The sequence below is a fragment of the Hydra vulgaris genome, chromosome 02 (genome assembly GCF_038396675.1).
Source record: "Hydra vulgaris chromosome 02, alternate assembly HydraT2T_AEP".
In the NCBI taxonomy this organism is placed as follows: domain Eukaryota; kingdom Metazoa; phylum Cnidaria; class Hydrozoa; order Anthoathecata; family Hydridae; genus Hydra; species Hydra vulgaris.
In genome coordinates, this window is record NC_088921.1 from 71567066 (window position 1) to 71582022 (window position 14957).

At 26.5% G+C, this 14957-nt stretch overlaps 1 long non-coding RNA gene across 1 annotated transcript; it reads left to right on the forward strand.

Moving 5' to 3' along the window:
• Window positions 1-1619: 1619 nt before the first annotated feature.
• LOC136076608 (uncharacterized) lies at window positions 1620-2422 on the forward strand. The gene is made up of 3 exons (XR_010636421.1): window positions 1620-1742; window positions 2038-2211; window positions 2355-2422. It is a non-coding gene; the product is annotated as an uncharacterized LOC136076608 (long non-coding RNA).
• Window positions 2423-14957: the final 12535 nt, after the last annotated feature.

A 14957-nucleotide genomic window follows, 5' to 3' on the forward strand; every position in this document is an offset into this window, starting at 1 on the left:
AAGGGCAAATTTGGAAGTGCTCAGGTGCTATCTCTTTGCCGTGTTTTGCCAATTATTTTGAGAACCACTGTGGTTGATCTTCATTTTTCATGTCTAATTAAACTTCTTTATATACCTCAATTATGTCTTTCTCCTACTACAACTGATGTTTATTCAATTTGCTTAGAGGAAAAAATAGCTGCTTATCATACACTTTTTATGGAATTATATCCAGAAAAAATTATACCTAAGCTTCATTTTCTCATACATTATCCACATCAATCCAGACAATTTGGTCCTCTACGATACCACATGTGCATGGGATTTGAGAGAAAACATCAAGTAATTAAAAATATCAGACATTTTAATTTTAAAAATATGCCATAAACAGCCCTAAAGGGAATGATTTTAAACACTGTATTATCTTTTTACAGTTCTATTGGTGAGTTAAATAATGGAGTTCTCTGTGAATTCGATCAAGTAACTTTTAGTAAAAATGTAATATCTCGTATTGAGGTTAATGGTATTAAATATTGTCTTGGGTCATGTTTGTGGTTTAATAGTGGTTCACAATTTCTTGTTTATATAATTAAGAAGATACAAGTCAGAGGTGACAAAAAGTTTTTTTATTACAACACAGCTCCAGTCTGTTGCATATGATGAGATAGGAGGATTTTTTAGTGGTATTGAAGATATTAATATTCCTTTAGCACCTATTTCAACAGAAAATATTCCTTTTCCTTGGCCTGCATTTTACTTTAATGAGACTGGTAACATCTATATTGTACCTCCAGCACTTCCATATATTACTTGTAATTAAATAGCTTAATACAGTTAGGGGTCATTCATAAAGTACATATGCACCTATTAACAGAGTGAGAAAATACAACCAAAAGTTTACTAAAAGAATAATATTGTCACAAATTACTTTAGACTGAGTTTGTAAATGTTATTTTGCTTAATTTTATATATATATATATATATATATATATATATATATATATATATATATATATATATATATATATATATATATGTATATATATATATGTATATATATATATGTATATATATATTATATATATATGTATATATATATATATATGTATATATATATATATATATATATATATATATATGTATATATATATATATATGTATATATATATATATATAGTTATATATGTTTGTATAGCTTTTTTTCAATTTTGGAATTTATACTTCTTTATTTTTTTTAAAGTTAATTGAGTTTTATACAGGCGGTTGATTAAGTTTTATATAGGCGGTGCCATTGTCAGGCTCACATCCTGATATTGATGAAAAACATTTTTTGACTTATGAAGCACTGATCATTAAATGTTATAGTTTATAACTTGTTCTAAATTTTTTATTATAAAAATAAATTTGCATTTTTTTATTTGAAGTTTTTACCGTGTCAAATTTAATAACAACTTTCTCCTAATATTATAGTATTAATATCTATTTGGATATTGATTTAGATTGATAAAATTCCTTTTATTGGTGATGTTAGACAACAACTCATTATTTACTTTCCTCCACACATTAAACAATTTGTTAACAGCAACTCTGTAGTAGACGATAAGATTGTGGCCAGTTAATTATTGGCTTGTCTGCTATCATTCTGCTTCTCCCATATCCCAACTCACGCTATCATTGAAAATAGAATTCTTCTGCACAAAATATTTTTTTCAAAGTTAAAGTCGACTTGTCTTGGCTTATATCCTTGTTATGGTCAACGATGGGTAAGTGAAATATAACGTTTAATAATGTATTTGTTAGTCCAATGTGTTCATACTAAAAGTGATAGTATTAATTTTGCATTTAGAGATTTTATTCCTTTTAAGTTCATGTACTTTTTTGTTTAAATAGATAATCATTTATGCATTATGTATTATTAAAAAGTAAATTTTAAAAGTTAATGTTTTTTAAAAGTTTTATTTGACAATTTATGCATTAATGTTTGTTTGGCAAACAGCCTCATGAATTTGGTATTACTTTTTTTTTATAAACTATAAGATTATATTTTGGTTATGTTAGGATCTCATTTTTAAAAAGTTGCCAAACAATTTTCGACAACGACAGTATACCAAGTGTCACAGCTTAAAGACGAAAAGGCTTCCACAGGTTTCTGTTTCAAATAACAATAAGAAACTTAAACCTGTTGTGACTGAATTGGTAGTTAATCAAGAGCAGCTATTAAACGATGTTGAAGTAAGAAAAATATGTATTTAAGCAATATTTATATTATTTAGATATTCTTGTAAATAGTTTTTCTCTTAATTTATTCCGGTTTTTATTAGAGTAGTTTTTATAGCTCATGTATGTTTAAAATCGACTAGTACTTTTCATTTTAGAATAAATTAAAAAAAAAAAAACCTTCACAGCCAACCTTGTCCATTTTAAATAGACAACTATTTAATAATAAAACATTCAATGTGATACAAAAGAGAATTGGTTTTGCTCCTACATTAATGCTCGAGAAAGCAATTCGTTTTTATGCTGATTTCAAGGATGCTACACTGATAATTTGTTAAAGCTCCAGCAGAAACTTATTTCCAATGTAATAAATTATTTAACATGTGATAAATTGTTTATGAAAGTGGATGCAAGTTTATCACCTCAATATTAGAATTTATTTTGAATTAAACAACATGCATGTCTATGTTTCCATAAAATAACTTTTCTTCTGTCTCTTTTTTTTTTGTAACAGTTTAATTTTTTCACAAAAATGATTTTAAACTGGAATGTATATGAAAAACTGAAATGTGTACTTAAAAAATTTTCACAATATTTTTTTGCAATAATATTTTACTATTATACTATTATATATATTTTTTAGTGTGAGTCTATTGGAGAATACATAAGATTGCCAAGTTCTTATAGTCCCCAAGTGATTTTTAATTACAAGGAGTATGGCATAAGGAAATATATGCATGATCCTAAACTACATAATACTATATATAGAATAATTTATAATGATTACAAACTAATACTAATAAAAGTATTTGCAAAGCATTTGACCTGCCATTAGACATTAATTACATTTTATCTTTATAAAGAAAAAAAAATCTTACACAACATTCAAAATGTATGGATATATAAAGAAATATTCACTCTGTTAAATGTTCAATATCATAACTTTTTTCCTCATAAGTATAGATCGCAGTTAATGTCCTTTTCCATAGCAAACTGTTTTATAAAAAATTTGTAACTAGTTGTGTTACAACTAGCAATATATATATATATATATATATATACATATATATATATATATATATATATATATATATATATATATATGTATATATATATATATATATATATATATATATATATATATATATATATATATACAAGAGAGTTTTGTTTTTAGTGAATTACATGGTCATTATAGAAGAAAAAAAGCATATTTTAAGAATATTGAAATTTCCTTAAACATAACGGATAACATAACGGGTAATTACCCGTTATCTCAGGTTTTCAAACATAACGGATAACATAACGCCAGTTTTCGTGTTTTATAACGGGTAATTACCGTTATGTTCAATGTATGATTCGTATGAAAATAACATAACGGCAGTTACCGTTATGTTATTTTCATACGAATTATACATTGAACATAACGGTAATTACCCGTTATAAAACACGAAAACTGGCGTTATGTTTTTAAAAATTATAACGGGTAATTTTATTACTGTGCATTTGTTTGAAGACTACAGGGCAAAACCCACAATAGTTCATGTTTTTAATTTTAATAAAAGTTGCTTTTTTTATCTGATGAATTTAGTCTTATATGTTATATATGACTGTTAGTTGATTTCTGTACACGATCATGTTCGAGCATCTCAGTTATGTATAATGTTTTTTTGTATAATTTCAGAAGTAATAGTTAAACACCAGTGCACGATAAAAAGGATGCATATACACTAATTATTGCCACTGGGTGCACAAACATGTGAAACTGTTGTTTTTACTGTATAGTCTTCAACAGTGCTAAAGAGTCTTACTCTTTAGTGTTATTCTTAGTCTTTAATAATAACTTCTTTTGTTTATTTTTTTAAATTAACTTTAAAATTGATAACAGTTAGTTAAAAATAAAAATAATAATTTTTCTTCTTTAAACTATAGAATCAGGAGGGTGTTGATATATATCAATATTGTTGGAAACGAATAAAACAATATTAATTTAGTATAAAATCTCTTGGTGCAGAAAATTGAAAATTTTACAAAGTCGATCCAAAGATAAATTATGCTGGTAAAAACACTAGAAAAAGCAACCCTAAACAATTTTGTGTCGACGCAACGCAATTGTAAAACGCTTTAGTGAACATACACAATTGTAAAACGCGTTGGTGAACTGGCTTTTGACACAGCGGTAAACGGTATCAATGAGGTGGAACTTGATTTAAAACAGAGGTATTTAAACAGTTAAACTGCGAGCAGTTTTATATTGCATAGTTTTATCACTTATAAAAAAGTTGACTTTCATTATTTGTGTTTTGTTATTTGTGTTTTGATTTGTAAACACTTGATAAAAAATTCAGTCAGTAGTATAAAAAGGACATTCTGGAACATCTTTTTTTCAACCATCACACTAACTATAATTTCTTAACTCATTTAAACTATATTCTTAACCATAAAAAGACACATAAATAGTACATTTTCAAAAAAGTGCGTTGGAAAAAATGGTGATGTACTATTTTTTCAACATGTTTACTATGGACTATTATTATTATTATAAATTAACTAGCATGACATTGTGTTAATTAAATTATTAATTCAACAAAGAAATAATAATTATAAGAATCTAAACATAATTGTAATTGTTAAGCTATAATCTCACAAGTTAAATCTAAACATAAATGAAATCTAGCTACGCATAGCTCATTGAAACCCTACGCGTTAAAGAAAACATGTCCTATTACAAAATTTTCAGACTAATTAATTCGTTTTTATCAACCCATGAGTTGAGCGAATCAAGATCTTGATATTCATAAGAATAATTTGATGATATTTGATGATTTACAATTAACAAACCAAATTAAGTGTGAAAAATATTATATAAAAGGAAGAAAAGGTAATGTAGATTGTTTTTATCTTGCACAAAATTATTTTATGTTTCCTATGCAAACTATATGAGATAATACAAATTTTATTTGCTTATTTTTACAAAACTCAAAGAATTTAAATCACATTTATAATGATTATGTTTCAAGTGATATGTCAAAAGATGAGTTTAAAATTTTTGTAAGAAAGCTTGGTCCGAGCCTCATGGATTTGTTATTATAGATCTGTCTTCTAAAAGAGGGTATGGAAAATTTAGAAGTGGATTAGATAAATTTTATATACCAACTTGTGAAATTAAAAAAATATAAAAAATATTATCTTCTATATAAAAACAAAAATGACATATTAATCAGTGAGCAGAAATGGCAGTATAATAAAAAGTTTGCCCCTTTTCTCTTAGAGAAGAAAAAGAATATGAAATTGCTTTTGTTAGTTTAGAGACATATTACAGTTTTCCTAATATTAATTCTTCAAAGAACAATTTTACATATAGCGCAAATATTTAAACTAATGAATGCATAATAACTATGAATGCATTGGTTGAAAAACTTTACAATTTAATTGGAGAGTTTGAAGATGACGATGAAGTAGAATTTGATCAGTGGACAACAACAGATAGTTCAAGCTTAACACATAACAACAGATAGATCAAGCTTAACACATAACAACAGATAGTTCAAGCTTAACAAATAACAACAGATAGTTCAAGCTTAACACATAACAATAGATAGTTCAAGCTTAACACATAATAAAGAGCCAGTGTCTGAGTACAATGAACTAATATGTAAAAAACTAAGTGAACTTGCACCACACTCATATTTAGCTAAGAGTCAAGCATCACACCTGAGATCAAGAAAGGAAGATATTAATGAGTTAACAGCATTATTTCCAAGTGATTTTTCAGAAAACTATAAATTTGCAGTTCAGGATGAAGAACAAAGCTTTCATTGGACAAATTTATAATGTACACTACATCCTGTGATTATTTATTTTAAAAAAGAAGGTTTTCTCAATCACAAAACTTTTTGCATTGTTTCAGATGGTATGATGCATGATGTGAACATGGTGTATAAAATTATTGATGTTGTCAGCAACGATATTAAAACAAATCTACCATAATAAAACATATTGAATACTTTTCAGATGGGTGTTCAGGTCAATACAAAAATTGTAAAAATATTTTGAAGATTTATTTTCATCTTGAAGATTTTGTTCTTTCTGCTAAATGGAACTTTTTTGCAAGTAGTCACGGTAAGCAACCTTGTGATGGGTTAGGTGGTACAGTCAAACGTTTAGCAACACTAGCAAGCTTGCAAAGAGATTTGGGTAATCATATTTTATCTCCACAAGCAATGTACACATATTCAATGAAAACTTTGAAGGGGTACATTTCATTTATATATATCAGAAGATTTAACTTTGATGAGAAACACTGTTGAGGAACGATTGGATACTGCAAATATCATACCTGGAACACGTAGTTAGCATCAGTTTGTACCACTTGGCCATCAAAAGGTTAAATTATATATATTTGATGTATCTTTTATTTACTTCAAAAAACATGGATATTTTTTATTGATAAACTCGAATAGATTTTTTATTTGTGTGCAAATTTCTTTAAATGCCTTTTTTATTGTCATTATTAGGTACAAGAAATAAAATCCAAGCTATGACTCTTGATGAAAATAGTGAGGACCGATATGTACTGGTAATTACAACTGCTTTTTATTACATGTTAAATAAATTTTGCGCTTCATTGGCGTATTTGTTATTAAATTAAGGGCGGTAGTGTTTTCTAAATTTGTTATCATTATTTTCTAAGTTGCATCTCTTCAACTGCCTTCAACAGCCTATAACTTTATGGTGTTATTTGCATATTTTATTTCTTTTGAGCTAAGTATCATTTTCCTAAAGTGTATTTGAAGAGACCCTCCAGTACCGCCAATTTTGTTACAGATCACAGGAAACAAAACTTCTTGAACTTATCAAATCGTAGGTATACTTCGTCTATTTTTTTTTTTTAATTTATGTCTTGTAACTAAATTTGAGTTGTGACAAAGCAATAACTTACAGCGACTATATAGAGTTGTTGTTAACAAGCTTATGTTTTTTTTTTTATTAACTAAATTATATATGAGTACAAAAACAAAAGACAAAATAAGTAAGCATTGGAATTTCATAAATAATTGCAATAGTTTGATTTATACTTCAGCTAACTTTTTAAAATATTTACATCGAAAAAAAACATGCCATACTGATTTTTCAACATAACTGAGATATTAATCGATTGTATATTCAACAGACTTTAATTTATTTTGTACACTTGTAAATGTAAATAATAGAGTGACATTCTAGAAAGTAAATTAAATTTTTTTTTAGCTTACTAGAGATTTTGAAAAACGCTTTTTCGATTTTTATCTTATTTTTGTTTACTGCTTTTTTCTTTCTAAAAGCATTTTTACATTTTTGTAGCAAGGTCTTAAGTTAAAAGTCGTTTTTAGAACAAACTACCTTGCCTTGCTTCGAGAGATACAAAACTAAAGGTTCAGACTTGCCAGGTTTTAAGCTCTTTTGGTAACAAGTTTCAGAATCGCAGCTTACTAAAAGCATCATATAAGGGTTATAATAAAATCATTTTAAGAAACAAAAACATTTTTGGCACTTTTCCCCCCTCATTTTCCAGTCAAAATCACACAAACTTCAAGTTGCTGGAAATCCTTAACTTTAAGAATTTTATAAAAAAAGTTACAGTCTTTCCTTAGTTACGTCTCAAAACAGTTGATGCAGGGTGCAGATTTGTGGTTTTTGAAAAATATTTGCTTTTTTTTTTTTATAAAACCTCCTTGAGTTATTTATTTTATAACATTACTAAATAAATGCTTAAACATTAATCAAGTGCAAAATATAAGATTGTAAGAACCAGCCCAAGTAATAAAATCCTAGCTATTACTCTTGATTAAAATAGAGAGGGCCGATATGTACTGGCAATTGCAACTGCTTTTTGTTACATATAAAATGAGTTTTGCGCTTGATTGGCATTTAGTAAGTTTTATAATGAAAAGTTTATTTTATTAGGGTAGATTTGTGGAGTAGATATAAAGCGATGGAAGGAGGCAATCCTGCAAAAACTTAGTCAAAATAAATCTTCAACTACTTCAAATCTTTAACTATAAAACAGGAAAAATCATCCTTTGAAGAAAGTCATGAATTACAAGCCTTGCAGTTTGGCAGTTCTTCTTTTTCTCCTATCTCAGCTGCTTTTCCCAAGGTTCCAATCAAATTATCTAAACAACATAAGTCTTATATACATTTATTCTAAAAAAACCCTTTATAAGCTCAATATGAGTCATGATGCGTTAGTTGATATCGTCATCAATGATGACCCATTAAATAACCAAGTTATTATAGTAGGTCGCCCTAAAGTTTTAGGTAGCGCTACTAAACAAATGCGTCATGTTACTCCTTATGCCTTTATAGAGCAAGATATAAAAAGTATAATTTCATCAGATGAACACTATGAAGACGGAGATATTTCATACATATTTGAAATAGTAAACTCTATATATCATAAGTATCATAAGGTAAAATCTGATACCAACATTCAAATAAATGATATAGAAGGATTTTTTAAATTTAAAACAATATCTCAAACAAATCAGCAAAACGAATATTATTTGATATTCAATGAGGCCTTAATAAAGGAACTTGATAAATAATTTCAAAAGCAAGAGAAGGACTTCACTATGGCAAACTTTAACTCTAAGTTTCAAAAATATATCACTTCTGGGATTCAGTACCTTCTCAATAAAATACTAGACCCAAAAGATTTATATTTAATCACTATAGTTTGCGAAGGTCTTGCAAGAATAATATTAACAATGTTTAATCAAGACAAATATGCTGGATTTCTTGAAGAACGTAATTCTTTACTAGAGAGAATCCGTACAATACTAAAGATGATGCGCGGGAAGCTGGAAAATTAAAGTTAGAAAATCAAAGAAATAGTATTAAATCTCATGCTGAGTTAACATATGGTGGCAATATATTGCAATATGATTCATATGTTAACATATGGTTAATATATTGCAATATGATTCACTTATTAGGATTGTAAATAATGAAAGATCCACAGTAAAAAATGCTGCAGCAGCATTACAAATTTTAAATGATTTAGTTGCTTATAAAAATTATTATGAGAATGAAGTAGCAGATATGTTTTCTACACAACAAAATAAATATAATAACAAATATAATATCAAACAAACAGTTGGTATTAATCTTACTACGGATGATAAAGAGATAAATAATTATAATAAAGAAATAAAAGTTCAAACAAATTTAAAAGAAATTTTTCATTACCATGTAGCAAAACACCTATATTCGGTATTTAATTTTAGGCCATTAGAGACAAAAGTGTTAGCACCCAAACAAAAAAAAGATATAAATAAAATAAACATTTATCCTTCAGCAGGAGGTAAATATCAGGCGGAATACTCTGTTCAAGACGGCGCTAAATACCGTAAATCAGAAAATAATAGAGCAAAGGGTTATAATGACGAAGCAACGTTCCGTTCAAGAATGAGTAGTCATGATACAAAAGATGTATTACAAAAGAAAATTATTAGTCATGTTATGATTTTACTAATACCTTATAAACAATTAAAGACAGGATGCGAAAATACAAGGCATAAAGGAATGAAACAGATTTTAAATTCTTTGATAGAATTTGTTCAGAAAGATTACAACAATTCGAATGTAAAAGATTTAAATGGAATAGCACTTGAGCTGAATGATACATGGAAAACAAAAGTATATATGGACTGTTTACAAAATGAATCTTTTTCGGATGTAAGTGCTACTTCTGAGGCTGCAGTAAATAATTATGAATTGTAATATTTCCTTAAATAAGATTACAATGTATTATAACTTTCAAAATTAATGGTTAAGAATAACAAAAACCAACAGGTTAAATATTATTTTTAAAGGTACTTTACAAATAGAATTAGAATGAAGACACAAGGATTTTTTGGTACACAAAGTTAAAAAAAAAAATACTCAAACTATTCAGATTGGGTAAAAGAAAACTTAATAAGTGATAATCCAGATACGGAATCAATATCAAAGATTGCTTTTTATGAGGCAGAAAATATTCGCTTTGCGAATATATTATGGTAGAAAATTTTTCTAAGATGATTACTCTCTTCAATGCAGTTCACAATAAAAAGTTTGATCAAGAATATAGAAATCATCCAAACTATCTTAAATTAAATGCTAACGAATGTACAGTTCTTGCTGGTGCTATAAAAAAGTCTAAAAAGTTTTGTAAAGAAAACAATACTATGCATAAAGATTTGAGTAATTTGTTACATACTAAATATCAAAAACTAAAATTTATGGGATACGATGTTAGCAAGCTTACAAAGGTAAATGCTGTGCTGTAAATTGTGCACTTCGGAGAAAATAACGATACAGGTGATGTTACTTTAACTGGTGAAGCATAAGCGCATTAAAATAGAAAACCTAATATTTTATAAGTTGTTTTATATTATAACTTGCTTATGTACTGATATATAATTGCTATGGTTCTAACTTTTGTTCTGAAGATAATAAAATTTTTTCTCTTGATTTAAGTAAAGGGTCGGTTTTTAGCAATTAAGCTTACAAAAAATGAACTGCCTATTATAACTTTGTCAAAAAAAACCATTGCATCTTTATTCCATGAAATAAAGATGCAAGGGTTTGTTTTGGCTAAATTATAATAGACAAAGGTGGGTCCTGGGGAGATTTGGTTTATTCTCAAGTATTAGCTTATTATGAAAGAAGCGCGAGCGCAAGGTCCGTAGAAAGCAAATTTAATGATAACGTACTTGATAACTTTAATGATAACGTACTTGATAACTTTAATGATAACGTACTAGATAACGTACTTGACGCCAGTGTATTGTTGGGTTCAGAGGAGATACAAGAGTGAAAATCATAAGTTTTGAGTTGCTTATAACTTGGCAAAATTAATTGAATTAAAGATGAGCGTTTACTGGTGTTTAAGTTTTGCAATTTTATAGTACTATTTATTTATTTATGCAAATTTTATATACGAAAATCTACTATTATTTGAAAAGAGTACAATCAAAAGTTTTGAAATATAGTAATAAATACGCATAATGGTTTTTAACTTAGGCAAAATTTAAAAACCCGTGAACGCTCACAATTGATGCTTTTTTTCAGCATTACTAGCTTACTGCGTTTATTAAAACAAAATATAAATTAAAATGAAAAAATATGTAACTTCTCATATGCATGTATATAGTTCAAAAGTTTTTCTTAAATTTTTTTTGCGCTAGATATAATTATATACTGTTCAAGGTTTAGATATTTAGTAATAACGTGCCTATTTTTTATAAAACTTAAATTCCTTTTGATGGGACAAGAACAGGCATATTATAAAACGTTACCAAAATTGCAAATAGAATAGTTAATATCCATAAATTTATCATAAAATTTTTTAATATAATAGAAGCAACTAAGGAAAGTCCCGTTAATATTAATTCTCTGCAGAAACTTTTACCTCTTTCATATTTCGAAACAAAAAAAGTTACAAAAATAAAATCATAGGAACCAGATTTGCTATTAGAAATTGATAACAATATACTTGTGCTTACTTCAGGCTTTCACTCAATCGATCTGGATATTTATTAAAGTACTTCTTATCTATAAATAGATTCTTAGTTACATAAATTATCCTAGTTACATAAATTATCCTAGTTACATAAATTATCAAATTAACGATAAAATTATAGTATCTTGAGGAAAGAAATCTAACATTGTAAACACTGCTGAAACAATAATTAACCCTTCGTCTATATTAACTACTGAATGATTTGTTGGCGCAAATTACATTTCAAAGACTAAGTGGGATTGAATCCATATAGAAATTAAAGAAAATATTTTTTATAATAATTTTATTATTTTTAAAAGTTAGGTATATTTTAGATACAATGTACGATCAATTACAGATAAATATCAATCTTTAAAATCTTTTAATTTAAATCTCGCGGAGGAAAATAAATTACATTCAAACTACATTGGAACAAAAAATTCTTAAGGAGGTATCCAGCCATTATTTCTATTTACTTATATTTTACACATAATAAATACCTTTTTCTGAAAGTGCCAACACTCGTATCATCTTCGTTCCAATAGTAATTAAAATCTGTCTGTCTCTAAACACTGATCTCATAAATACGGACATAAATCTCTCGAACCATTCTCAACCGTTAAAACCAGTTTATTCTGCTTTTTATGAAAAAAATATAGTTAATGTTTATAATTTCTATAATCAATTTTTGTTAACTTTAGTATTGTTTTTTTTTTGTTTTCTTTTTAATGTTTATTATATATTTTGTTGTCATTACAATTGCTTATTGTTATTTTTATCAATATTTACTACTTTTAACTATTATTACTAATATTAATATTGTTATTGTTATTTTTATTGTCATTACTGTTATTATTATTAATATTTTTATTCTTATTACTGTTATTATTGTTATTATTATTAGTAGTATTATTAATACTGTTAATATTAAGTTATAAAGTTTATTATTTTTATCATATTATATGAAAATTAGCGTTAGATTTGTTTGAATTAGATATTATTAATATTAGCAGGTGTTTACTTTATATTAGCAAATTCACTATTTGTAAACATCCTTAAAAGTAAAATCTCAATTCAGAAATAATTGATTGAATAAAATTTTCACGAATAAAAACTTGTAAACGTCCCAATAGCATAAATATCTCAAGAATTAATTGAAAACGTTCCAATAACATAAACATCTCAAGAACTAATTGAAATGTTTGAAATTTTGCAAAATGCTAGTAGTTTAGCTTGCGTTTAAACCTAAAATTAAAAAACTAAATTTAGAGATCAAAAATAAAAGAATTAATTGTACAAAAAATTACTTTTAGCGATAAAACACTCATTTGATAATTTTATAATGAATATATCGTGAAGATTTGAAACAAAAATAATGTTTTTTTTATTAAGATATCATTGTTTTCTTATAGCTACTCATTATAAAAAAAACAAATATTGAGAAAAACAAATTTTAAAATTTCAAATCGTGTACACTACTCTGATAAATCATCTGTTTGAGAAAAATCTTACTGATATTCGAAAATTATTTTGGAAGAAGTAATTTTACTATTAAATTTTACAAATTTTACAAATTTTGCAATAGAATTATTATTTGATTTTTTTCGAGATATTGATGTATTAGTTGCAACAAAAGGAATAGGAGTCAAAACTGTAGAAGATGATATATCTAGAACAGGATCATCTAGTATATTTCTGTTCGATTGATGTAGATTGCGTTTGTGTGCGCTTAACACGTGTGTGCACTAACGCTACTAATAATTTACTTTTTTTCGTTCTATAATAATATTTAATTTTCCGCTCTTTTGCGATTTGTTGCAATTCTGTGATTTTTTTATTTTCTATTTTTATATCGCAAGATTTTTTTTTAAATTTTCATTTTCTTTAAATGATTTTTCAAAATAAAAAAATTTCGTCGTATTCTTTATTATTAAAAATATTTACAAAGCACATTTAATTTTTTTATATTTATTCTGATTTTTAAATACATTCCCATCCTCGTATTCTACAATAATAAGTAGTATTTGGATATTTTGCAATCTCCTGCTCTTTTGTAGTTGTCAATGTTATATATATAAAAGGTGCAGGGGTTAAAATTTCTGAAGATTTTGTATCTGGAATAGATTCATTATGTAAGATAATAATTCAATTATTTTTATATATGTAAGATAACAATTCAATCGCATTTGGATTTTTAGATAACATAATCCAATCTACTTTATCTAAATTATCTTTTAATATTTCAATTGCATTTGGATTTGAAGATAACCAAACCCAATCTGCTTTATCTAAGTTATCTTTAAAAATTTCAATAGAGTTTGGATTTTTAGATAACTGATGCCAATTTACTGTATCTGAATTATCTTTTAATATTTCAATCGCATTTGGCTTTTCAAATAAATTATTAGATCCCATTTTTTATATATCAAGATTTTTTTTTAAATTTTCCGAATTTAATATTTCAATCTTATAACCATTATCAATCTTCCCATCACGCAATTTATGATATTTATATGCATGCCCAGTTCCACGCATAGCACTATTTAAGGATTTATATACTGTTTCTTCTGTTTCTATGTTTTTTAATTTAATAGTGACTGGTTTTTACTTAATTGTTCTTAATCTTTCATATTTTGGATCTCTTTCTTTTTTCTCTTCTTTTACTGGATGTATTCTAGGTCTTCCAACTTGTCTTTTCTCATTTACTTTTTTTACTGGACGTATTCTAGGTCTTCCAACTGGACTTTTGTCATCAGTGGCTTCTGTTGCTTTTGACATAATTGACAAATTTAAAAAACAATATTCATTTTATTTCCGTCTGATTGAAATTCTATAATTCTATCAGATATTACAATAGCATATGCCATAGTACCTGCTGGAACAGGTACTATGGCATATTTAATTTGTGCATCTATTGTTGATGATTTTATTCTTTCTGATTGATTGCTACATTATAAACAGAGAGTGGGTGTAAATCTTTATAGTCAGAAGGAGTTATGTTGCTGTGTGTGATCAATTCATCTTTATAAGCTCTTGAAATTTGCTGATTTGGGAATGAAAAATTATAATAAGAAATAAATAAAATAAAAAAAGAAATAACTAAAATAAAAAAAAATAAAACAGCAGGATATCTTTCTTGATTAAGCATAATGTACATATTTTTCAAGTCGCAATGATCAAATATTGAAGCATTAGCATTTTGGTCTAACCTCTTTCTTGTTTGAAATCCAACAAT